Source organism: Zosterops lateralis (genome assembly GCF_965231275.1).
Source record: "Zosterops lateralis genome assembly, chromosome: 4".
Lineage (NCBI taxonomy): Eukaryota > Metazoa > Chordata > Aves > Passeriformes > Zosteropidae > Zosterops > Zosterops lateralis.
In genome coordinates, this window is record NC_139765.1 from 21,809,190 (window position 1) to 21,833,555 (window position 24,366).

Genomic DNA, 24,366 nt, shown 5'->3' on the forward strand with positions numbered 1-24,366 from the left:
ATAGCAAGGGCGACTGCTTGCAGCTCCAACACTTGAACTGAGGTATTGTTTTGCTGCAGTATTATAGTCTCCCAGTGACCATCTTGTAACCAGGCACATCCATATTTGCCTGTACGTCCACTGGTGTCTGTAAATATCGTAAGTCCTTCGACAAGAGGATGATCTACCACCTTAGGGCGCTCGACAACAGTCAGGCTTGTTTTGAGCAAGGGATGCGATGGGTAGTGCACAGAAAGCTGTATTCCGGCGGTAGCCAAGGCAAACACAAGTGCCAACAACGGTGTAAAAGAAAAATCCCGGGTGATTTCAGCATTTGTTACCACCCCCTTCCATCTTTTAGTGATGTCAAAGTTAGGGTCTCGAGGAAGGTCCATTGCGGCTGCACCCCCAGACCTCCGAGGGGTTGGTTCAGTATAACGACGGTCCCTAACGTCCGGATCTTTTCCCAGCACTCGCAGTTGCTGCCGCATCGTTTCGATCCTCACCCTTTCCGCTTGTGTCAGCCCTTGCCCTGGCCCATAAGTCTCCCGGAGATGGTCATTCAATTCTTCCACCCCCATCTCACCATCGGCTGCGTAGTCAATTAAGTTCAACCTTTGCGACTTAGTAAGCATTTTTGGCTCGTCTGGTGGTTGCTCAGGATGGGAACCACTCGCATCCTGGCGATCGAGCTGCTTCTCAATATTCTCCAGACCCTCCTTTAGAGCCTGAGCAGCACGTTGGTATGCGAGCGCTCTAGTAGGCTTTGATGCCCCCCCATCAATCCTTTTCATTTCTGACAATATCTTTTCCATTACATTCCTCTGAGCCTCTAACAAACGCCCTAGCCCTGGGGATTCTGGGGATTCCTTGGGCAGTGGTACCTTAGCTGGTTCAATGTCCATGGGCATCGGAGGCACGCTGTCCTGTTGCCCCTGTGCTGCCGGTGGATCTTTTGGGGGCTCTGGAATCCAGGGTGGTATGATGTCATCAAATGCACCTTTGAATCCTGCAGGGGCTGCCATAGGGGGCATCGGAGGCGCAAAGTCTCCCCACTCATCAAGGTATCCCTTCTCCTGCTCTTCTTTTCTCTCTGCATCAGCTAACATCTCCTTCTCCTCCAGGCTTAAACTATTTTCAGGTCCTTCAGCAATAGCCAACTGTAATGCCTTTGCTACCTCTGCATCAGCATGCACTTGCTCAATAACCATCCGCACTTCTCTGTACGTTTTTGCCAGCTGCTTACTATCTTTGGCCCCTATCTGCACATACTCCCACAGTTCTCTCCCTACTTTCTGCCAAGCCGTCAAGTCAAATATTTGCCCAGTAGAGTCCAACAGCCCCCGACGCCGGCACCAAAACAACAAGTCCACCAGATCGCTTCGATCAATTTTTTTCCCAGTCGTCGTAGCGACTTTTAATAGACTGTCTACGGTCGCCTTTTCCAACGCCGTCATAGCAGCATTCCCCATCCCGATCCAGACCGCAGTCTGCCTGACTCACCGGTCAGCCGTGGCCACAGTAATTTCTTTTCTTATGATTCTCCTGCCTCAGCCGGGCAGCCGGGATGGTTCACCCTCTCTCTCGTCCGCCTGGTTCCGACTCCTATCCTTGTGTCAGGATCACGTCGGAGGTCGCCAGATGCCGCGGCCGAAGGTGAGGAAGCGAGACACATCAATATGATGAGTAGCTAATGCTCCGTTTATTGTTGCGTCCGTGCGGACTTTTATACAGTTTTTTTGCTTCTGTCCACGCGATCACGCATTTTCTTATTTGCTATAAACATTTTGCACGAGGCAAGCATGCATAAAGCTCTACTATTGATTGGTTGGCATTCACTTAGCAAAGTTTCCTGTTTGCGGGTTTTTTTCGATGCTGCTTAGATGCTACCTCCATATGTCTTTTCTCAACTCCTGCTTAACTTTGCATAACTGTTATCTAGCTAGCAGTTTCAAGGTTACTGTGTCCTTTATATCTTTCTGTAAGCATTATTAATTGGCTTTAGATGCTACCTCCATGTGTCTTTTCTCAGCTCCTGCTTAACTTAGCAGTTTCAAGGTTACTGTGCCTTTTATATCTTTCTGTAAGCATTGTTAACTGTTAAAGCCCCAACAATGCCCCATCCTGGACTTCCTTGGAGCTCACAGAGTCCAGTAAGCATTCACCTAGGAAACAGTTTCAAAACTTCTACTTTTCCTTGGAGTAAGTGTCAAGGGTAATGGAGGAGATTGTATTGATTTATAATTTGAGAGGCTTGGAGCAACCTGGAAAAATCAACCACCTTTTTCAAAGATCAAAGTACTTTCAAATCTGTGTTCTTACGATGAATTCCCTGTAAACAACTCACTTTGAAACAGGTAGTTTTGATCCATTTTTGATCCGTTTTGATTTGCGACTCACTTGAGACTTTGCTACTGTGAGATTTGACTTCACCTCATCATTACCCTGAAAAGTAGTCCCTAATAATTATTGACACTTGTCAGATTGCCTTTCTTTTTAAGTGCCTCATTGGAAGCTTTCAGTCTCCTGAGCAAGGTAATAATATCAGATGATCGGTTGCAATGGTCTGTGTGCAGGGTTAGCCTGCAGCTAATAAAAGATGAGCTGAGCTTTGCCTCAATATGCGAAGGCTGAGAGATCACATATTAATTCACATTTGCCATAGGGCAGGACTATGCATGAACAATTGCCTTGACTCAACTAGTGAGCAGCACAGCCACCTTTAAAAATTTAGAAAAGGACCACAGCGCATTCAGAAAAGGAGAGTGCTGTAAGTCTCCCCGATAGATTCCGTCTTCTTGTGTTTCAGACATTGATCATGTATAACCATCCTAAATCTTTGTTGTTCACTTACCTATGCCTAACTTGTACCTCTGTGTCAGAATCTTCCTCTGGATTTTTATGCTTTTTGCCAGTCTGTTCAGGGCACTCCCTCTAAACATATCTGAATGAATTGGAAGCAGTCTTCAGTGGCTGTTTTTCAGGATAATCCTTCTCCTAATGGCAAGTGTGGCTTCTCCTAGGCTTATCAAAATTTTCCTTGCAAATTTTATATAGCACTGGTATGAACTCTATAGCTTAGGTAAAACTCACTGAAAGGGAGCAGTTTTAGGGTTTGAGGTTATTTGTGGGTTTTTTGGGGACATATTGGGTAGATAAGGAAAAAGGCCTGGGGGAAAGGGCTAGGTTTAAAGAACTAGGCCAAGGCTTTTTGGTGGCAAGGGGGACGTGCCACTTTGTGTTCCACAGACAGCGAGGATTTTGTTAAGGGAGTCACTCAAACTGTTTGTAAACTCCACAATGGACCATAGAAAAAAAAATCCTGATGTTCTATCTACCAAAACTGACAACTTTTGTTGTACTTTTTATTAGCCTATTTAAGCAGAAGAATCCCATGAAAGTAAGGTGGCAAAGCAATAAAGACACAGAAAAGCTAGTTAAATAGGAAAAAGAAAACTAAAATGCATAAGACATTAGTGCATTAGATGAAGTGTTTACACATCATTTTTCCTTTTACCACACTTGAGGACATGTCAAATGTTTGTGCCATTCTGCAGACACCTCCAGCTGAACAGTCTGGCAAATTCTCCTTGCCTAGGACAAAGTTTCAAAAGTAGTATATTCCTGGACTTATGCCATCTTACTCTGATTCCTCCTGGGAGGACAAAGCAGGTGACTCACAAGGTTGATAAGACTTTGATATTAAATTCTTGCAATTTCCAGAACTTTTCCTGCTAATACAGCACTGTGTTTGCTCTCCTATTAAGCTTCTGTATCAGTCTCTGGGTCTTAACACTGTTACCAATAATTTGCCAAGCTTTTTGAATTTTTTTGATGCTATCACAAAGAGAGACTCACAGAATATCGTCTAGTCCTAGCTGGTGAAGATGGGGAAGAGCTGTACATGCTGATACATCAGCAGATCCAGTATATTTTATCTCTAGGCAAGAACCTCCAGCAAACTAACAGCTCTTATGCTCTGCTGAATTACATCAGCAATGACCTGAAAATTCCTCCTAGCACAGAAACAAGGACAAAATTAGAATGCCACATACAATTGTTGTTTAGGCATTCAGTTATAGTAGTTAATGCAGTTGTTATTAATGGTCATTTCCCATGATGTCCTAATATACATCGCCCATTTTGCAGCTTCTTATACTGGTTGGATGTGTGTTATTTTAGATCCAAGGCCTGAAGTCTATATCCTACAATGAAGTATGACCCACTGTATTCCTGTGGGCCTACCACTATAATTTTTGGTTTAGGACTGAAGATGTTAAGACTTTGTTCCTCACTAGCTCCAGTTGACAGCTGCAATTTCTGTGGTTCTCTCCTTATTTCCTCTGCTCGGTGTTGTCTTATGAATCGATGTGTACTGAGTCTGGCTGGGACAGAGTAAACTTTCTTCATAGCAGGCTGTACAGTGCTGGATTTTGGATTTGTGATTCAAAACTTGATGATAACACACCAGCCTTCAGATGTTTCTGCAATGCTCGCACAATGTCAAGAATGCATCTTTTTCCCACTCTGCCTCCTTTGGAGAGTAGGCTGGGTAGTTAATAAACTGGGAGGAGACACGGGCAGGACATCTGGCCAAGACTGACTGATGGGATACTCCATGCAACATCATGCCATGCTCAGCAAGCAAAACTCAAGGAGAGGAGGAAGAAACAAAAAATACTTCTATGGCACTTGTCCTCCAAAATAACACTGGCATTCAAAGGCCCTGCTTTCCATGAAGCAGCTAAACATCTGGCTGCTGCTGAGAGACAAGCAGTGGACAAATTTCTCCTTTGCTTTGCTTGCATGCACAACTTCGCTTCACCTACTAAACTATTTTTATTTTGATCCACAAGGCTTCTCAGTTCCTTTCTATCTTCTCTCCATCCCACAGAAGACAGGAGGGAGAGAGTGGCTGTAGGAACTTGGCTGCTGGCCAGAGTCCACCCACACCACATGCAAATACCAGATTTCCACAGAGATCAGCAAATTAGTTGCTCAAAGGCCACTGCCTACAGCTGTTGATTGCAGTGAGCTGTCACTTCAAGTGCAAGCTGACACAGCATCCCTTGACCTCCCTTTGTGTTTTACACCTAAGATGATTTTTCTGTCACATTTATGTGTCCTGTCAGTTACATGAGTCCATGACTAATGAATACAGGGAATTTCAAGCTTCTAGAATTATTTAAAAGAGTTTTACTTCTGTTAAACCAAGTACGTACTAATGGGTACAACCTGATTTGGGTAGTCCAAACCATGTACTCCTAAATGTTTCTCATATTTAACTGGCACTGACCTTGTCAAATGCTTTTAGTCACTGCTGACCAGGTTTTACTGACATTTGCTGTTGATGTAGAACATATGACAGTTCTTGCAAGTTTGGAGAGACAAATATTTGAAAAGTGATTTTACTATGCTGATGTTCTTGATGTATTGACCCAAGTACTTAGTATGGTCAAATAATCAGCAAAATTCAAATGCAATGATTTTCCTTTCTCTAAACTGTCAGTACCCACCTGAAATTCAAGCATGGAAATGAATGAATGAATGAATGAATGAATGAATGAATGAATGAATGAATGAATGAAATACCAGAATGAAGGCTTAGGAAAGGAGCTCTTCCCTTTTAATGTCAAATCTGGAATTTAGCAAGTTGATTTCATGCTTCTGTGCCTTTTCAATTTTGAATATGTACTAACTAAGGCCATTTTCTTGGAGGCCCCTGGGAGTCAATACATGGACACTGACTCTTTCTCTGTAAATGGCCATGAATCCCTCTCTGCACATCCCCCAGGTTTTCTGCATAATTTGATATTTTGACTAAACCAAAAAAACATGTTTGAAAATGTCTGTGATAAAAACGACATCACAGTAAGACCCAGCTGCAATTATCCTTTGTCTACTGATGTCCCTCAGTTTTTCTGGGGACATTCCAGTTGCTTTTTAACTCTGGGGTCAATTGCCAATCTTCAGTGCTATCTGAAAACACACTTTCCCTGTGACCTGGAGAATTCCTCCAGCCTTTGAGGTCAGAGTCCAAGAAAAGCTTTTGTTATCCTAGAGGCATTTCAGTCTCCTAAGCATGAAAAGGTACATAAGGCCTTCCTAGGCTATAGGCTTAAAGTTCTCTACCCAGGAGAGACAACAAACATTTTCAGCACTGTTATCTTGGTGCTTACTGACCTGAATGGTTTCTTTGCTCATTTTTAAATTCCTTGTTAGTTTGTTTTGCTTTGCTTTGTTTTGTTTTGTGGGGGTTTTTTGGGTTTGTTTTGTTTTGTTTTGTTTTTTTGGGGTTTGTTTTGTTTTGTTTTGTTTTGTTTTTGTTTTTTTTTTAAGTAAGAGTAGGCAAGCTAGTTATTCCTCTGCTCACCTGAGACCAACTTACCATGATTAAGGCTAACTCCCCCTCTGGTATATACCCCATTATATATACATGCTTACCTCCATGAGTCTGTCCCTGGCTGCCTGCCTTCAATGAGTTTAGCACTGCAAAATGCTGGATGGAAAAGGCCAGTGTTGGTTTCAAACTGCCTGGCACCAGCTTCACAGGGCCAGACTCCAGCTGGCTCTTGCAGTTACCTCCACTCTGTGTTTTGGAACATGAGAGCATCTGACACACACTAATTACATCTAAGACAAATAGCCAGAGGCAGTGCTTTCTACATAGTCCTTTCATAGCGGACATAATAGGTCATCAACTGACAGCCTCTCTAGAAATCTTCCAAGAGGGCTTCTCATTTTACTGGGATGACATTTAGGACACTTGAATGTGGGGGTCTTCATTCACTTCTAATCTCCTTGGGACATGTATTATGCTGTTTGGTGATAGACGAGTGAAACTACAAGTAGCTAAAAGGGGAAGATTTCCCCTACAACACTCTTTCTAAAATATGTAATTCTAAATAAGTAATACAGCCACATTGATCCTTTTGGGGTCTTGTTCCTGTACTATAAGTGTTTTGGATTAAATATTTCTTCAGTGACTACTGGCTTGATCATTTCCTTTTTGCATATTTTCCAGACCTCCACTGGGCGTTATGGGCTTTCTCATAGGAGAGACAGAAAATCATTCAGGAAAAGCTTTGGACAATATATCTCAAATGCAGAATTATGCCAAAGTTCCTAAGTAGTCAAGTGCAATTGTGCCCAGAATGCATCTTTGTAAGAATCCACCCCAAAGAGCAGAAATATTTTAAATTCAAAGCAGATAGATTTTATTAGACTATTACAGGGATGGAGCACCTCTCCTAGGAGGAAAGGTTGAGAGAGTTGGGGTTGTTCAGGCTGGAGAAGAAAAAGTTCTGAGAAGACCTTACTGTGACCTTCTAGTATTCGAAAGGGGCCTAAAAGAAAGATGGGGATAAACTTCTTAGGAAGCCTGTTGTGGTAGGACAAGGGTCTATACTGAAGGAGAGTTATTTAGATTAGATATAAGAAAGAAATGTTTTTAAAATGAGGGTGGTAAAACCCTGTGACAAGTTTCTCAGAGAGGTGGGAGATGCTCCATCTTTGGAAACATTCAATCAGGTTAGATGGGGCTGAGCAACCTGATCTAGTTGAAGATATTCCTGCTCATTATAGGGTGGTTGGATTAAACTTGTTTGTTTGTTTGTTTGTTTTTCTACTTGAGTGTTTTCAATTTCTTTCCTGTGAGATACCTACCAAGTTTGGACTATTAGATAAACCATCTCCTTAGAACAAGAGAAGACGGTTGTAAGACTCTTAGAGATATCCATTTCTCTCTTTGAACTTGTCCTTCAGCAAATGCATTTTTTTTACATTACTATTATTTTAATTCCAACCCTTGTTGTAGGAATTTTACCCAGATAAATCTTTGTAGTGCAAGGCTTGTGCTCCTAGTCTGCTCTCTGGAGACTGTGTTTCCTAGTAACCAACATCCCTCTACTGGGAGATCTTGAATGTTTTTCACTATATCTTGAGAAGAGACAAAAATCAGTTTTATTCAATAAATAGATTCTGACAGCAAAAGTGACCTAGGCATCAAATAAGCAAGCTAGGAAAAAGTGTGCATACTATTTCTATAAAGCCAAAACAAGGAAGGTTACATGGGGTAATTTGTTGAGGAAAAACTAAAAGAAATTTCAATTATTTAGTGATAAATATCATAATACAGTAGTTTTCAAAAAGGACGAGATACCAGGACCCTGGCTTACAACTGGAACCCCGTTATAGTATTAGTAGAAACATATTGTTAAAGGCAATTTTGAATGGAATTGTGAAATGTACTGCAGAGGCAGAAGAAAACATTTTCCTAAAGTCTGAGAGTTGTTTCTCCTCTCTACCCCCTAAATATTTCTGGAAGACAAAAAATGCCAATTTCAAAACCAATTTTACATTTGTCATAAGACATTGGCTCATTTCCTTTTTCATCTCTTGGGTATTGTGCCTGCCTTGGTAGGTAGCTAGACATACTGCTAATTATAGACCATTTTCCTGTTTGTTCTGGTGGAAACAGAGGCATCTGTGTCTAGGTTTCCATGTTGGGACAAGATCTAGGACAATCATGCAAGAATATTAAACCACTGCATTTACTCCAGTTTAAGAGACTTGGCAGGTAATTTGGGGGGATGCCAAATCATTAACTATGCCCTCCACCAGAGTGTCCTGGTTTCAGCTCAGATAGAGTTACTTTTCTTCCTAGTAGTGGTCACAGTTCTGTGTTTTGTATTTCATATGAGAATAATGTTGCTAACACACCCATGTTTTAGTTGTTGCTGAGCAATATTTACTCTAAATCAAGGACTTTTCAGCTTCTTACACCACCCTACCAGTGAGTAGGCTGGAGAACACAAGAAGCTGGGAGGAGATACAGCCCGTACAGTGGACTCTAACTGGCCCAAAAGATATTCCATACCCTCTGACATCTTGCTTTGGATCAAAACTAAGGGAGAAGCTGGCCAAGAGACTGGTGCTCAGGAACAGTCTGCATAGGTTAGCAGGTGGTGAACAATTGCATCATACATCACTGGTTTGTATATAATAATTATTATTATTGTTATTGTTTTCATCACTTCCTTTTCTACTCTAGTAAGATGCCTTTATTTCAGCTCACAGATTTTACTTTTTTCCAAATTCTGTCCCTCATTCCACAGTGATGGAACACAGAGTGAGTAAGTGGCTGTGTGGTGTTTAGCTGCCTGTCAGGTTAAACCACAAAACAGAAAAAGCCATGAAACCGTAGGCTTTGAAAAGGGAACATCTCCATTGTTTGTTTTTACCATATCAAGTTGGACAGAACTGTAGCCACAACCTGAGCCCTTACACTTGTTGTTATTTACAATCTCTGATAGTAAGTAATGTTATAGCTGTTTATAATTCCTTTGATAGTCTATTTTAAATGTGGACCAATAAGTTTGGTTATAAATGTTATATTTTAAAACATTTTTCCCACTTAAATAGAAGTGTGGGTCTCTGCAGTGAATGTACTTTTCAATTCTTCAGTTGAATTGCTCTTTCTTATTGCTTGCACATACATTAAAACTATGATCTAAATGTGAGCAGTAAATCTTAGACTAAAGTCTCTTAACTTTAGGATTGTTTTCTAGCTATAAGGAATGACCCTTGGCAGGAGGAGAAGTTTAATTTAATCTACCTTTGGATAACACTCTACTGGTACATGTAATACAGATAGATCATAAAAAGACTCTGAGTGCTTTATACAGACAAAAAAAATAGTTTGCATCCAGTTCAGTTAATTCTACAGCAGGGATTCTCAGTCTAGTTTTTATTATGCTCCTGTTTTGCAGATGGATCATTGCTTCTGTTCCAGTGGGTCCTATGGATTTCCACCACAGTGTCTGTTACAGAGGTGCTACATGAGGCAGATGTTTTAGGGATTTTTTAAAATGAGCTCTTTGAAAGCAGAGACTAAATTCCAACTTGAATGCAAACCTCTTCAGTCCATGTACTGTCTTCAGCAAGGTAGGACCAGACCTGTCTTGCAAACTAACTCACACTCATCTTCAACCAAACCGACACACCCTCACTTTCCCTTCCATGAGGCAATATGCAAAATGCAGGGATATTGCCAGTTCCACCTGCTCCCTCCAGGGCTCCCAAATGCTGTACTGTAAGCTCCTCAACTAGATTGACTTCTCAGTTTCTTTGTCACATGTTTAGGTCCATGAGGAGATGAACACACCAAGTATTCTTGCTTGCTTCTTGTAAAGTTTTTTTATGGTGCTTTTGGAAAGCTTATGCACAGAACTGATTCCAATTGATTTGGAAAAGAATAATGTTGGAGGTGAATGGAAAGGTTAATTGCAAATGACAACACATTGATTTAAATAGTGTGGCTGTGTTGCACTCTTACATGCCTTCAATTTCCAGCAGGTATGAGGAGGGGAGAGACTATTTCCATTTAGGACAGCATACTCATGAAATATGCAGCAATCCTTGTAACACAAACTCATATCTCATATGCCAATGTCAGAAATACCTGTGCAAACACTGGGAAGCACAAATGGAAATGCTCTGTCACAGGATAGAACTCACAGTCCCCTGTGAGATGCTGCTGAGAGCATAATGGCTCCTGTTCTGGACTTCTTTTTGTGAGGTGCATGCAGACAAGTTTCTTCAGAGTCTGTTTCCATGGGGATGCTCTGGGACTTTCTTATTACATTACGTAATCAGAATTATGTAAAGGTATGAATTATAAAGTAGATTAGTTTTATCTGTCTTCAAACTCTCCTCCACTTAAAAAATAACATGCCAAAGGACTGCGGGATATGATAACCTAAAAGCTTATTGTGAGTTCTATTTTTAAAACTCCCTGCCTAATGGAGCTCTAGCCTATAACTGAAGTTGCTACCTAATACAAACAAATAAAAAATGTCTTTCTTTATATTCACAGTTATTAAATACTAGCATAAGAGGAATTATCTATCACATTCAAGAAGAGTGTGATTAGATGAAATGGGGCTCAATGATTTTGAAAATGTCCTAATGTAATGATAAAGAACAGTTCCCTTAACAGTAAGCTCAGTTACTCCCCCCACCCCAAGAAACATGGAAGCAAATGCTGGAAGTGGCTGTTGAGAGTTTCCAGGAGGCTTTGGAAGTAGGATACTTGGACAAATAGAAAACCATAAAGTACACATACAAGTTTTGGCAGCTCTCAAAACTTTAAGGTCCTTCAAAAGATAGTCCTCTAGAGTCACAGATATGGCTACTCGTGCTGACAGTGTTTCCCTGGGCTGAATAGTTCTACAGAGGCCATTTTTCCTGCTCACTTATGCCAGACACTAAAGATTCACCTAGCTGAAAAGCCTCCCCTAGAGTCCTAGAAAGCAGAAGTCAGTGAAACCCTTCTGCTTCCCAGGCACATTTTTAACTTACAGCAAAGAATGCTCCAGACCTTCAATAGGACACTGAGGTGACTTAGCAGGTAGCAAAATGCTTTCTACTTGAGGCTCAGAGCAGAGGCAGAGCTGTGTCTTGGTAGCCTGAAAAGCCTGCTTTGTTCTGCAGCCACTTCTGCATGCAAAGAGTTGTCATGCTTGAGCACAGTCACTGCCATCTGCTGGGTGTGCATGGCCCATTTGCTGGTCCGGTGATCACTGATCACCGATCAGAAAAATTGGCCAGAGCAAGTACTCAAGGAAGAAGGCCAGAATGTTGCACAGGCAGCTTATGTCTGCCTGTGCTTGGAGACATCACTGTGAGACAGGCTGAGATGTCAAAGCAATGGGACTAGGCAGGACTCCAGGTTATTGTTTTCAGTATTTTTTCTGTATTTCTAAAGGTTGGTGGGTAATGATTGCAATAGCGTAATATGTTACAGGTATGTGGATTGCTGTTGGGTAAAAGGCAAGGAGGAACAGCAGAAGATTATCTTAGATTTTGGCATCAGAAGCAACATTTTTAGCACTTTGCAATTCACTCCAACATTTCATTACACTCTCTGGCCTTCCCCATCTACTGGGTGGAGACTTTGGATCCACACATTGAACATGGAGGTTCTCTTTCCAAAGGATGAGAAGTGCACTGGCTGATCCACTTGGTCATCTGGAATCATAGTGGTTAATGCAATGTGCTAAGCTGTTTAGCACTGGAGGAGGAGAATAAAAGAGAAAATGAGGATGTGAGGATGTCAGTCTCTTGCTGCCATATATACTTTCTCTGGACAGATGGAGTGCAGGAGCTCAGACCATTTAATGTGACATGTCTAATCCCCCTTTGTGCATCAAATGCTGGACATCTCAAAGTGATGTCATCCAGGATTCCAGAACACTTCTATAAATACCAGCTCTGTAACTTCCCTGTGCCTCAGTTTGCCCAGCTGAGAAAGGGGCAGATGATGTATCCATGATTAAGTTTAATGTATTAATTTTTAAGTGCTTGGAGAGCTGCAGAAGAAAGAATTTTTATTCAGTGAAAGCTCTGAATGATAGAATTACAGAGAATGTTATTTGATCTGCTAATCTCCTACTTAGGTATGGAATTTCTCCTTGCAATTCCTGCAGCAATTCCATAGATACTTGATTAACTAGAAGGTACTTCTTAGAAAGGCTTTTTAGTGTGATTTAAAGCCTGCAGATCATCACATACTCCACTATATTTTTTACAAACACTTTAGGGTTAAGCAGTTAATTAGTTAAGTAGAAAGTGGTTAAGGGTTAATTACATTCATTTCACAATTCCTTAAAAATGTCTTTTTTCCAGTCTGATCTTTATTTCACCTCAGAAGTAAATTATCATGTGTTAATTCTCAAAGTTTTTTTCTAAAAACTCTGTGGATTTCAAAAGAGGCCATTTCTAGGTGACTAGAAATAGATCACTTAAACAGGAAATAGGAGACTTTAATGTGCTAAAGTTCAAACATACATTATGGTGCATGATGAAAATATGCCCATTGCTTATGCTAGCTATTATACAATTTGGTGAAATACTAATTAGTAAGTTGCCCATATACCTACATGAGCCTACAACACCCTATAATCAACACATCTCAAGCCATCATTTTAAAAAAATCATTTTAGTCCTCACCATAAGCAAATTCTTCTGCTTCACCAGCCTTGAACACTGAGAAAACCTATCAGTCTGACATAGCTTAATGCACCCTGAGATGTGTTTCTTTCAAAATATGTTCTCCATACTTAATAAACAATGTCTAAAGTCAACAGTAGAGATTCAGCAATGCATTTCCATTACAGCACAAAACAAGAAGCAAAGGAAAGACTGTGTGGGAGGTGTAAATAATGAAGGTTGGAGAATTACACAGTACTGGAAGACTGATCTGAACCTGTTAACACTTTCTTTCAGACTTATTCATATTTTGTTTTTGTGAGGTTTTTCTCTTTTTACAAAGAATGACAGTAACAGTCCTGATTTTTTTTTTCGTTTGCCACTTTTTTTAACACCAGTATTTTTTACTTCTTTGGCCTTTTCATTTCAGCTTCCTTTTAGTGGTGTTTAGCATACATATCTAAATGGACAGCTGGAAACTATTTACAAGCGGCATATTCTCCTGCATTGCATCAAGCTATGAACCACTGGCTCCCTCATGAGTAGTTATTGAGCTGAGTTTCATCAAAGGTGTAAATGTGTTATTTGCCTGTGTGACTGCTAACCAGTGACAGCAACATGTTCTGGGTAAGCCTGCTGTAAAGATCAATGAATCAGGAGCAGAATTAAGAGAATTTAGCTTGAGTCCTGGCAGACCAACAAGAAATAATTCAAAAAGCACTGACTCACTTTTTCCTGAGTCAATGTTTTTCTTCCTATAGGCTTGAAAAAGACAATCAATAGATCTGGTTCTGAGAGAAAGAGGAACTACCTGCACAGAGACTTCTTACCAAGTTTCATGCAGAAATCTCAAATTATCTGGGCTGGAAAGCAGCAAGTGGATACAATCAGGTTGAAAACAAGATGGTAGTTTGGAAGACTGAGTATTGCTATCAGCTTGGAGCAGTGAAGAAGGCTGATGGCAATTTCTTCGCTTCAGTCAATTTTTACATAAAGCTCAAATATTTCTCCTCAGTTCAAGCTGGAATCATTCAAAGCACTTCCACGTCTCTAATCTGACATAAGACTTAGTGACTCCTAATGGTCTTATATGGATGTGTGTTTATGAACATGTTCTCTACTAGTATTGTCCTGATATTGCTCTTCCCTGTATAAAAAAACCACCACATTTTTTATCTTTTGGGTGAAATATAAGTTTATGTTCACCAAGATTAAAGCACTGATCAGAAAAAGGAATGAGATATATGTAATTATTATGCATGACTTCAATAACATTCCCAGACCCATTCAGACAAATCATGTTTGGCTTCACAATTCAATGTGCTCTTTGCAAAAGAGAAGTGTTCTTCAGTGACCCTTCCAACACATGAAGACAAAAAGGAGCTTTTTGCTGGAATCCTTATGATGAGCTGTGACCAATCAGACTGAATGAAGATTTAAAAACAGAAGTGCCAATAACAGTGTACCTTGACTGAGGGTCAGTGGCCATCATCTCATCAGTTTGCACACTGTCCTGCTAGACCCCTGTGGGAAAGGCTCATCTGCTTTCTGCTTGGAGGTAGTCATTGCTATTTGCCTTTCACTTCTTTTATAGACACCATGTTGTCCATAATTTCAGGGGCGAAATGATGCCTTAAGTTTTAGCTTTTGTATTTTTCAGATTCTGTGCTGCCTTGGTGTGTAGCTCTGAGCTTCATATTAAGTGCTAGTAAGGTCTCTTCACAGGGTAGTTGGACAAAACAAACCCTTTTCTAGCTTGAGAACCAAGGACAACAGTTACAGATTTTCAGGCCCAAAAAGCATAAGCAACAGTGTACTAAACAGAGCAAACAAGGATGGGATTTCATAACCTGAAGCTGTAATTGGACAACTAACCCCAATATGTAAATGGACCAAAACTTATAAAAATGTGAAAACTTGTGACCAGTCATCCATTTTTGTGACCATTTTGAGTCCATCTTGGGTGTAGCCCTGGCCAGGCTCTCCTACTGCCCAAGGTGTATCCTCAAATGCCTTTTAATAAATACCTACTTTATTCTTTAACTCTGTCTAGTCTCTGTTCTAGGTCAGCCTCTCAAGGCATCACATGTACTGTGGAAAAAATCATGGATGACACCATTGCAAGATCTCACACAGGAGAAAATGATGTGATGTGTAGGGCTGGAGTAATAAAAGCAGGAAAAGAAGGAGAAACAGTAGGAGAAAAACATTTAGCTCCTAGCAGTCTAAGTTAGTAAAAGCACCAGTTTGTCTGGGTTTTGGTGCCACTTAATAGCAATATTAAAATTTCCAATGAAATGCTAATATTTCCTTTCCATCTCTTCTTGGCCTATCTCCCTCAGTAAATCAAGTTTTGTTAAGTAGCAAATATGATTTGAACAAAAGTTCTCAGAGAGAGAATTTACATAGAGTAAAGTTGACTCAATTTCTCAGTAATGGAGATGAAAAAGCACTCCACTATCTTCTTGAAACATGATAAAGATGCTTCCTTGTCTTTCCCCTGCATAAAAGCATTTAAAGCTATAAATACTGGGAATCTGTAGTGGAAGCAGAATAAAAAAGCATCTTTCTTGAAAGATTTCTTTACGGCACACAGGAGAACATAGGGATGTCTTTCTTTTGAGGGGCCTGAGTTCAAATCCACAGGTCATACTTGAAAATGGTGCTTATCATCCACTCAACCTGTGCTTGTTCAGAGCAATGAGCACCCCAAATAATACAACTGCCTCTTTTCTCTGAGAAATTTGTCCTGGTGTAAGGAGGCAGTTGCAGGCATCTGAATGGACAAGTTCAGCACAAGTCAGATGTGTTTCCTTGTGGGAAAGGCCAACCAGTCACTGGACTGCATTAGTGTCAAGGGAAGAGATTTTTCCACTCTGTTCAGCACTTGTGAGAGAATTAAGAAAATTCCAGTCAGACACTGGGAAAAATAAATTCCTAATGGAATGATAGTGGTCAAATGTGAGGACAGTGGCCTAGGAGATACTGGGGTGACGGAGCAGTTGTGGAACAGCAGAGACAGGGTTTAATTACACCCTGCTAGAAGCTCCCCATTCAGTGACTTTCACCTTGCAGGCTTTCACAGAGTGTAGCTGTAGCTTTCACTTTTTATCTCCAGGGCTGAAAAGGCCAGGTAAATTAGTGATGTCATCATAGAGGGTTGTTGACTCAATTCAAAACTGTGGGACAAATGGAATCTTGCCTGACACTTGCCTTCTAGAGGTCTTTTCTTCAGAAGGAACTTTTTTGATGCATTTTGCTTCCTATTTTCCCTCCAAAAATCAATGCTAAGTTTCATGATGTCCCATCAGATCAGTAGGATAAAGGAAGCATGTAGGGATATTCACAAGTCTTTATACAACTGAAATACATTTTTTCCAACATTGATGGGGTAAAACCCAGTGAGAAAGGCTGCTTAACCCTCTCTCCTCTTCTCACCTCCTTGTAGGGAAAAGTCAGAACTGGTGCTCACACTGTTTGCCTAGAGATCAGCTCCCATGCCCAGCCTCCCTCCTAATTTTCTTGCCATTTCTGCACTGTGCCACCACAGTGATGGGGGGTCTTGGCTTCCATAAGGCTTGCATCCATCTTTATTCTGATCTGCTAAAAGCTGACCCAAAGATTAAATAACCATTAAGATACCATTGATCCCATCTTAGGAATTCACTAAATACTGCGAATAAAGGTATAGATTTTATTGTCAGACTGCACAAACAGTGCTCTCACTGAGATCTTGGAATTGATGCTGACTGAAACTGAAGTGGGTGGAGAAATAAGGAAATGTGGAAAGCATCTGGTGTTTGTTTCAGAGATGTGAGAGGAGACCCTGGTTGAAACATCATGAAAAATCATGCGCTGAAACAAATGAGAGTTAACAAAAGCCAGCAAATTGGCTCTGATTTGCCTTCCATGGAAGGATATAGATCTGTGATTCTTAAGGGGCCTGTCACCGACCGCCCAGATCCCTGGCAGGGTCTTCTGGGTGCTGCGACCTTCCCGAGTGAGTCGCTCAGTGAGAGGCGGCCTCAACCCAGGCGGCACAGTCACTCCTATAGAGTGACCAGCTCAATTGTGAAATTGCCGAAGAGATAAAGCCTGTGAGCTCTTGCCAGACTGCAGCTGCCGAAGCAGCTGCTTCTTAGGCAGGGCTCTTTCCGGGTGGCATGGGAGAGATCACAGGAGACTGGGATCTTCCTCAGGAGCCTTCTTCATTGTCCGACGACTCTCTGAAGAAGACCCCGAGGGTCCAGAGAGCCAGATTTTTATTCTTAACTTGGGGGGGTGGTGTTTAACAAAACAGCCAATGGGAAAGCATATTGAAAACTTAACCAATCAGGGAAGGGATCCAAAAAGAACCAATTAGGGTACAGAACTGAGGGAGAACATGACAACCAATCAGGGGTAGGGTAATTAACATACCAGGAAGTAACTTGAACTGCTAACTTCAAACAACGCGGGATTGGCTAACTGAGTTAAGGGACTTCCAGGGCTGGATGCCCTCCATGGAAGGGCCAGGTGCTCTGCTCTTTCAGCATCGCCCTCAGGAGCCTCCACAGGGCCCAGAGGGTCTTTCACTTTTTTCCTTATCTCCACCCTAGGAGCTTTGTCCTCAGGGATATATTATATGTGGGACAGATACGCATAAAAGGAAAGGTGGGGAAACACTGCGTGCAATAAATTAAAATAATAAAGAGGAGAGTTTGGATAAAAGACATCCTGTTAAACTTGAAATCATCAAGAAGAATATGTAAGACATAACATCACATGCTGAACTTCAACAGCTTACGTGAAGAAAGTCTTGTGAGTGACTGTCTAAAGCAGGCTAGCTGTGACCCATCAGTACAAGAGGAGCCAACATCTATGATCTCAAGATGCACTGAGGCAAGGTTATACCAAGGAATACAGCCTGGTGGAGTCTCCAGTTTTGGCCAGCTGTGATGTAGATGGATTAATTTAAGCTAGAATAGCCACAGAAACAGATTGCTAAAATACAAGGGGAACACTGAAGCCTTTTCCTGCATAAGACAGGAATCTAGCTTGCCTTATTTAGCTCTTATTTAGGGCTGATAGCGAATAGTGATCACTACCTAGCAATACATCATGTGGATAAACATTGTAGGAACAGAGACTGCTGTCTGCCAAATCTAAAGGATATCAATACAAGACCAAAAAGCTTTAGAGGATGGTCCCTTGCCAACAGTGTGATGGAGGAAAGGTAAAAAACATCATCCCTTGCTTGGTACTTGAACATTCAATCTATAAAAAGGAATGATAGCCTGCTTGCAAATGATGGATGCAAGGTAGGTTAAATAATTCAGATTGTTAAGAACGGGCCAAGGAGACCTTCTTCTCCTTCGAAAATGGCCTTTATTGAGAACAGCCAGGGATGGGGGCTTAGGGGCGCATGCACACCACCACTGCTCCCGAGACAACGTGCTGGAGGAGGAATCTTCAGTTCTGTCTACCGGCGAGCAGGCAGATCTGGGCCTTCCGTCCTCGCAGGAGTCCTCGGGAAGGCTCCAAACAGGAAGGGGTCGGGCTAGAAAGCCAAGATCCTCTTTTGCCCTTAGGACACCTGGGGTGCTTACTCTTCTTGTCTACTGTCAATTCATGGTGAACGACTGAGACATGGGCCCCAAGGACCTGAAATTCCTTTATGTGTTCCCAACCTAGGGCAATCAGTTTTGGGTCTTCATCTTACGCTGGCTCGCTGTTAGGGGTGGTTATTCGGTGCTGGAGCTTCCTCATTTGAATATGCAGATCTGCGCAAGTCTTTGTGGGAGCAGCGGAAGTGCTTCACTCGACGTAGGGGAAGTGGGAAGTAGGAACTGGGGAAGGATACAGAGACTACCGGGTACGACATTTGCTATGAAACTTGACGGGTTACAAACATCAAGAACTTTAACAAACTGGTTACATAACAAAGAATTCTATTTCCCACAAGATGGCTTTCTGTCCAGCTTCCTCCTGCTAAGAACACCAAAGACAAATGTATGGGACTCCCTCTGCTCCTCATGCAATCAGTTAGTTCCTTCATGTCTCCCTACGACAGAGAAACCACATATGCTCACTGGCTTTCTTCAAGACACCTGAGCTTTGGTTTCTTACAAAAGCCTCTTTTTGACTTTCTGATACAAACTCTTTTTTCCTGGAGAGCTGAAAAAGAGACAAAGATCAAATGAGGCCTCATGGGTCTAATACAATTCCCTGATAACAAATGTTATCCTTTGTTTCAAGGAGTGTGTAGCAGAGCTGTGTGTGCAGCAACTTTAAAAAAATGACAATGAATAAGAGTAGCATGTAAAGACAATGTAGCATGATTTGCAGACTCAACTCATGCATATTTTTGTAAGTACTTCAGTATCTTCCAAAACTGAAGAGTATTGGTCAAAGTCAAGATTGCAAGTTCAGCACAGGTATTTCACAGCCAACAAGAAAACATATTAAAGGAATGTAGCCATTCCAATTTAATACACTTTAATTTTTTTAAACTATCAATTCCAAGACCAGAGAGAGTCACACCATAAAAACTGAGCTACTAGGCCAACAATTGCAAGCCCTAATTGCAGTCTAATTGTGGTGGTGCATTTTCCAGTTTCTGTTTGTCATATGTAATCCTGTTATACTTTTCTGTAAGTTGGTCTGTTCCATGTACCTCTCCTGCTACTTCCCTTTGGTTTTTCCCTAGTTACAGTTATGTGTCAGTGTTATGTTATATAATTCCCAGGTCCTGTCCATCACTCCGGGGCCTCTCCCTGTGCCTGGAAAGTTCCAGGGAGAGCATAGAGTCATTGGACTGGATCCCAGCTTCCCCCTCCCACGTCACCCTGATTGGTTACTGTATCAATTATGTTCCAAGCTGCTCCCCTGTTGCTACTGATTGGATCCTTGCTGAACCCATCCCCCTGTAACACCCTCGAATAAACATTGCTGCACAAGGGTGCTCCTTGGCACTGCTGAGGCGCTGCTGAGGCAGTACCCTGGGCTCTAGTTGCACCCCCTGTGGGACAATAAACCCAGTTTGGTAGACCTTTAGCAGTGTCTCTCTTTCTTTCTCTCGCCATCGTTGCCTCCAGCCTGAAGACAAGCCAAGCCTCACGGGGTCCGGAAGGTGGTCTGACCACTGGAAGGTACCGAGCTTGCCGTGGTGCCAGGGCTGGCCGGGGTGAGAAGACCAGCGCACCGCAACATCTAATTTAAACCATTTAAGAGGATATTTATTATATTTTGTCCTTCTCAATACAATATAGAACAGATACTTGATCAATTCTTTAGCCAAAATGCAGACATCTTTTTAGTAACTGTCAGGCTGTTTTCTCCTCTTCTTTCTCTCTCATCCATGTAAATCTATGTCTGCTGCTGTGTTTAATGTAACTCCTGAGGGATAAGGGTCCCTAAATAATCAGATTGTGCCAGGCACAATCCTGCACTGGAAATGAAATGTTAAATTCAGAAACCAGACAGGGGCATGGAATCACCAGTATGTTGCTGGGAGAGGCAGTAGAAGTACCAAATCATGCCAGATATATCTGGTAGCTTCTACTGTCATGAGTCTTCCTGGAAAGTGACAAGCTGTTGCAGGAAGGAATTCAGGTGGCCACCACGAACTCTCTGCAAAGGATAAACCAGCCTTGCTAGCATGGAGAAATGCTTCACTCCAGCACATCCTTGCTGCATAGAGAAAAGCAGTTAGCACAGGGAATTTGTCTTAATGCAGTTTTACACTTTTGTGTTCAATTTTGCTCAGGGAGGAGGTGCCTGAGGATTTCCAATACATCTGTTTTAAGAGGGAACACAGAGGGAAATTATTTTAATTAAAGTAAGAGGAGTACACTTTGAACCTTTATGGTCTGATCAAACTGGAACAGAAGGAGGAAAATGGGGGGAGTCACAACACAAAGGATTTATGAACTATAAATCATAAAGCAGAGAGGAAAGAACATAACAAATGGCAGGCCAGGTGCATCTTTCCTAAGTGGTGCTGAATTTAGCCCAAATCCCTCATGCTTTTTTCCCCTTGGCCATCTGAACAGATGTCTGTAGCCTTCAGACAAATTATGAAATATGGAGGGAGGAATTCTGCTTGGTGCTGTTGCCTTGCAAAAAAGTCCCAGCTGCTGGTTTTTACTGAGTTTACTTCTACTGCTCAGGAACTAGAGGGAAAGAATACAGTGAGCAGCTGGGATTTGTAGGGGACAACAGGCTCTTCCATCAACACATTTACTTTTGCCTTCCTGTTAACCTCCCAGTGAGCTATCAGCTTTGCTTGCCTTCATGTTGTTTTAAATATAGGCAGCAGGGAAATAAAATGCCCTTTTTCTTATGAGTATTCATTTTCCTACTCACTGTGTTCACTATCCTAGGAGGAAACTCACAACTCATTAAAACCCTTGACAGAGTGAATTTCATGTAACATCTTTGGCTGATGCCTTCTCTAGGCCACCCCTAGACAAATTCCTGCTCATCACTTCCATTTTATCCTCCTAAACTACTATTCAGTATGGCCTGCCTTTTCTGAATACTAGACATGGACATTTATGTGGAAACTGGGATTACCAAGGCCATAACCACATAGCCTGCCAATGTCACTAAGGATATAAATTCCTTTGTAAAGCTGAACTTCACTGAGTCTTTTTGTTGCCTTGCTGTCCATACTTCCTCATGCCATAGCCAACTTAACAGTTTATGGCTGAAGGGACAAAGCCTCAGGTCCAAGGAGGGGTAGGATGACACAGTGTTATCAAGAAGGGAGGGCAGGGTTCACTGTCTGCAGGATGATTGAGGGATGAACTGTGGCTTTGCAGAGCACTTGGGCACATTTTACTGACTGAAGGAAGAAAGACCATCACATTCTGCAAGTGCAATTCAGTTCAGACATAAACTAAAGGTGGAAACTCAATAGCTGCAGCTTCACTCGTCTACACAAGTTCCTAACCCAGTTAAGAGGTCTGCCTAAAAGCAAAATACTTATGCACTTCGTCCCTGTTCAAAATCACTGGGAAACCACTACAACCATCATGCAAGCTGTACAATGACATTTTGGTGTCTTGTAGCCTTAGAATAGGAAAGATAATATCTGCACCTTTCACTTGCTACAAACTTAGCAGGGGTCTTCAGGATTCAAGAGTAGCATATCATGGCAACACATGCAGGAGCCCTTCCTGCTTATATTTCTGGAAGCCCTTATTTTAGTCCCTGGTCACCATAACGGCATCCCTTACACACACATACACACACACACACACTCTCCACAGCCTCTATATTTTTGAGTTCTGATTTACAAGAACATACAACAATTCTCTCAGCCTGGTATCTGTGTCTGGCAAGCCATCTGGTTAGCAGGTTGCAAGAAGAATCTTTTCTATATACCTACTTCCTAATTCTTCAAATTAGATTTTTTTTCCCCTACTTCACCTTGATGAAAAAATAATCTTGAGCTCTTCATGATGTTGGTTTCAAATGAGCTCTAGTCTGCTCATTTGTGCTGTGAAGGATTTACTAAACAGAATGTAAAAGGGAGAACATAATAATGAAGCTTTAATTGTCAAACTCCTTACCTTGTTGCCCTCCTGCACCTCAATGAAAACCAAGAGGAAGCTGATATTAGAAATACTAATTATTTTATAGATAATTAGATGCAATTAGTCATAAAAGCACCTGATCTCAATAATGGCATGAGGGGGCAGTGGGAGGGTATGGGGAGAAGAAAGAATCCTTTTTAAAATGTTGAGATATGCAAAAGCAATAAGAGTAAGAAAATAAACCCATAAATTAGAAGATTTGCCAATGTCAGTAGTAGAAAGTAATAAGACTGCAGAAGAGGCAGCATTCTAGAAAAGTGATGCAATAATTGAAACTTCAGCTGTTTATGTAGTGAACTAAAAGAGGCTGCATTTTGGTCTGGTTTCCTATCAGAAGTTTACATCCTTGTGCTTTGTGAGTATCATCTCCTCTTCCACTGTCCAACAAACAGAGTGCTGAATTTTAACACCCTCAGTCTGACAGAGGTGACGTCAAGTTTTACTGAAATAGTTTGCTCATACACAAGTGCATCTCCCTTGAAGTCTGAGGCAGAGATCCTTCCATGAATGAAAACCTAGGCAATCCTGGAGGATGACTCACATGGAGGTGAGTCTTCATTGGACACTTGGCAAAAAGTTTCAAGCAGATTTTGTACCTCCTTAAACTCCAAAGTCAGTCAGACCAAGAAAGATATCCTTACAAACATGATGCTTGACTTGCACCAGAGCTCCCAGAACTCCTCTTTCTCTCTTCTCACAGTAGCTATCAGTCAGGAAGAAAGCACCAGCCCTCCTCCCTTGCTCTGTGACATTCAGTTTGGTTTGTGACCAGGTTTGTGGGTCATCAAAGGCCACCCCAATGGATGCTGTAGTGCTGCTGTCAGGGCAGGGGGCATGGCAGAAGGCTCATGTGGCAGCAGACAGGAGGCACATACTCTGTGTGTCTTCCCGGACATAGCCCAGCTCTGTGACTACTGTTAATGCAGCAGCTCCCCCTCCACGTCTTGACCCTTCCATACTTGGATGTAGCTTTATAAGGACAGCTCTGCAGATTTTCTTTTGAGCTTCCCACCCTTCAAAGGAAGACAAAAGAAACTAGGAACTTTTATGGTATCTGGTAACAGGCCGTCGCCCGGGGGGGATTGAATTATCAGTGCTATTTCTTAGAGTGAGATCAACAAGCTACTCTGTATATACTTTAGACAATACTTTATGGCCTTTTAAATCACTGTGTTCTCAGATCTCTCAGCATCACCTATGGCAAAAATTCTTTTTCTCCAGTTTTCTGTAAACTGCCATAATTAGATGGATTAGGGGAGTAAACAGTCCATCATTGACCTTCTTGAATGTAGTAGATGAAACTCTGCTATAGAGCATCACATCCCATTAAAAGCTTGCCTCACTGAACACAAGCTATTTCACAGTGACGGAGGTCTTAATAACCATGCCTAAAGGAAAGTTATTATTGGAAAGAAATATCAGGCATATAAGCCATGGCACATGCATGGATGATGTTATGCTGGAAACTCACATCATCAGGTTGTGATCCAGGCCAGCAAGCAGCAGAGCAAATATGCTGCTGGACTGCTGTGCATAATCTCAGAGTTCAGCATGTGCACCCCATGTGCACCCCTGACTTATGTACTGCAGACATGCAGAAAAGAACTGAATTTCATTTCTGCCTGTAGTGCCTTTTGCCATGTGCCCTTTCTTATTTATGAGTTTTAACCCACAGCATGCCACACTACCAGAGTCTCTGTACAGTACACAGGACTGCCTTGCATTCCTTTTTATTCCATATGCAGATGCTTTTGACAGGTCTATGTCCTGGTTTCTTTTCTTTGTACTTTTTTATTCTTTTTTTTTTTTTTTTTTT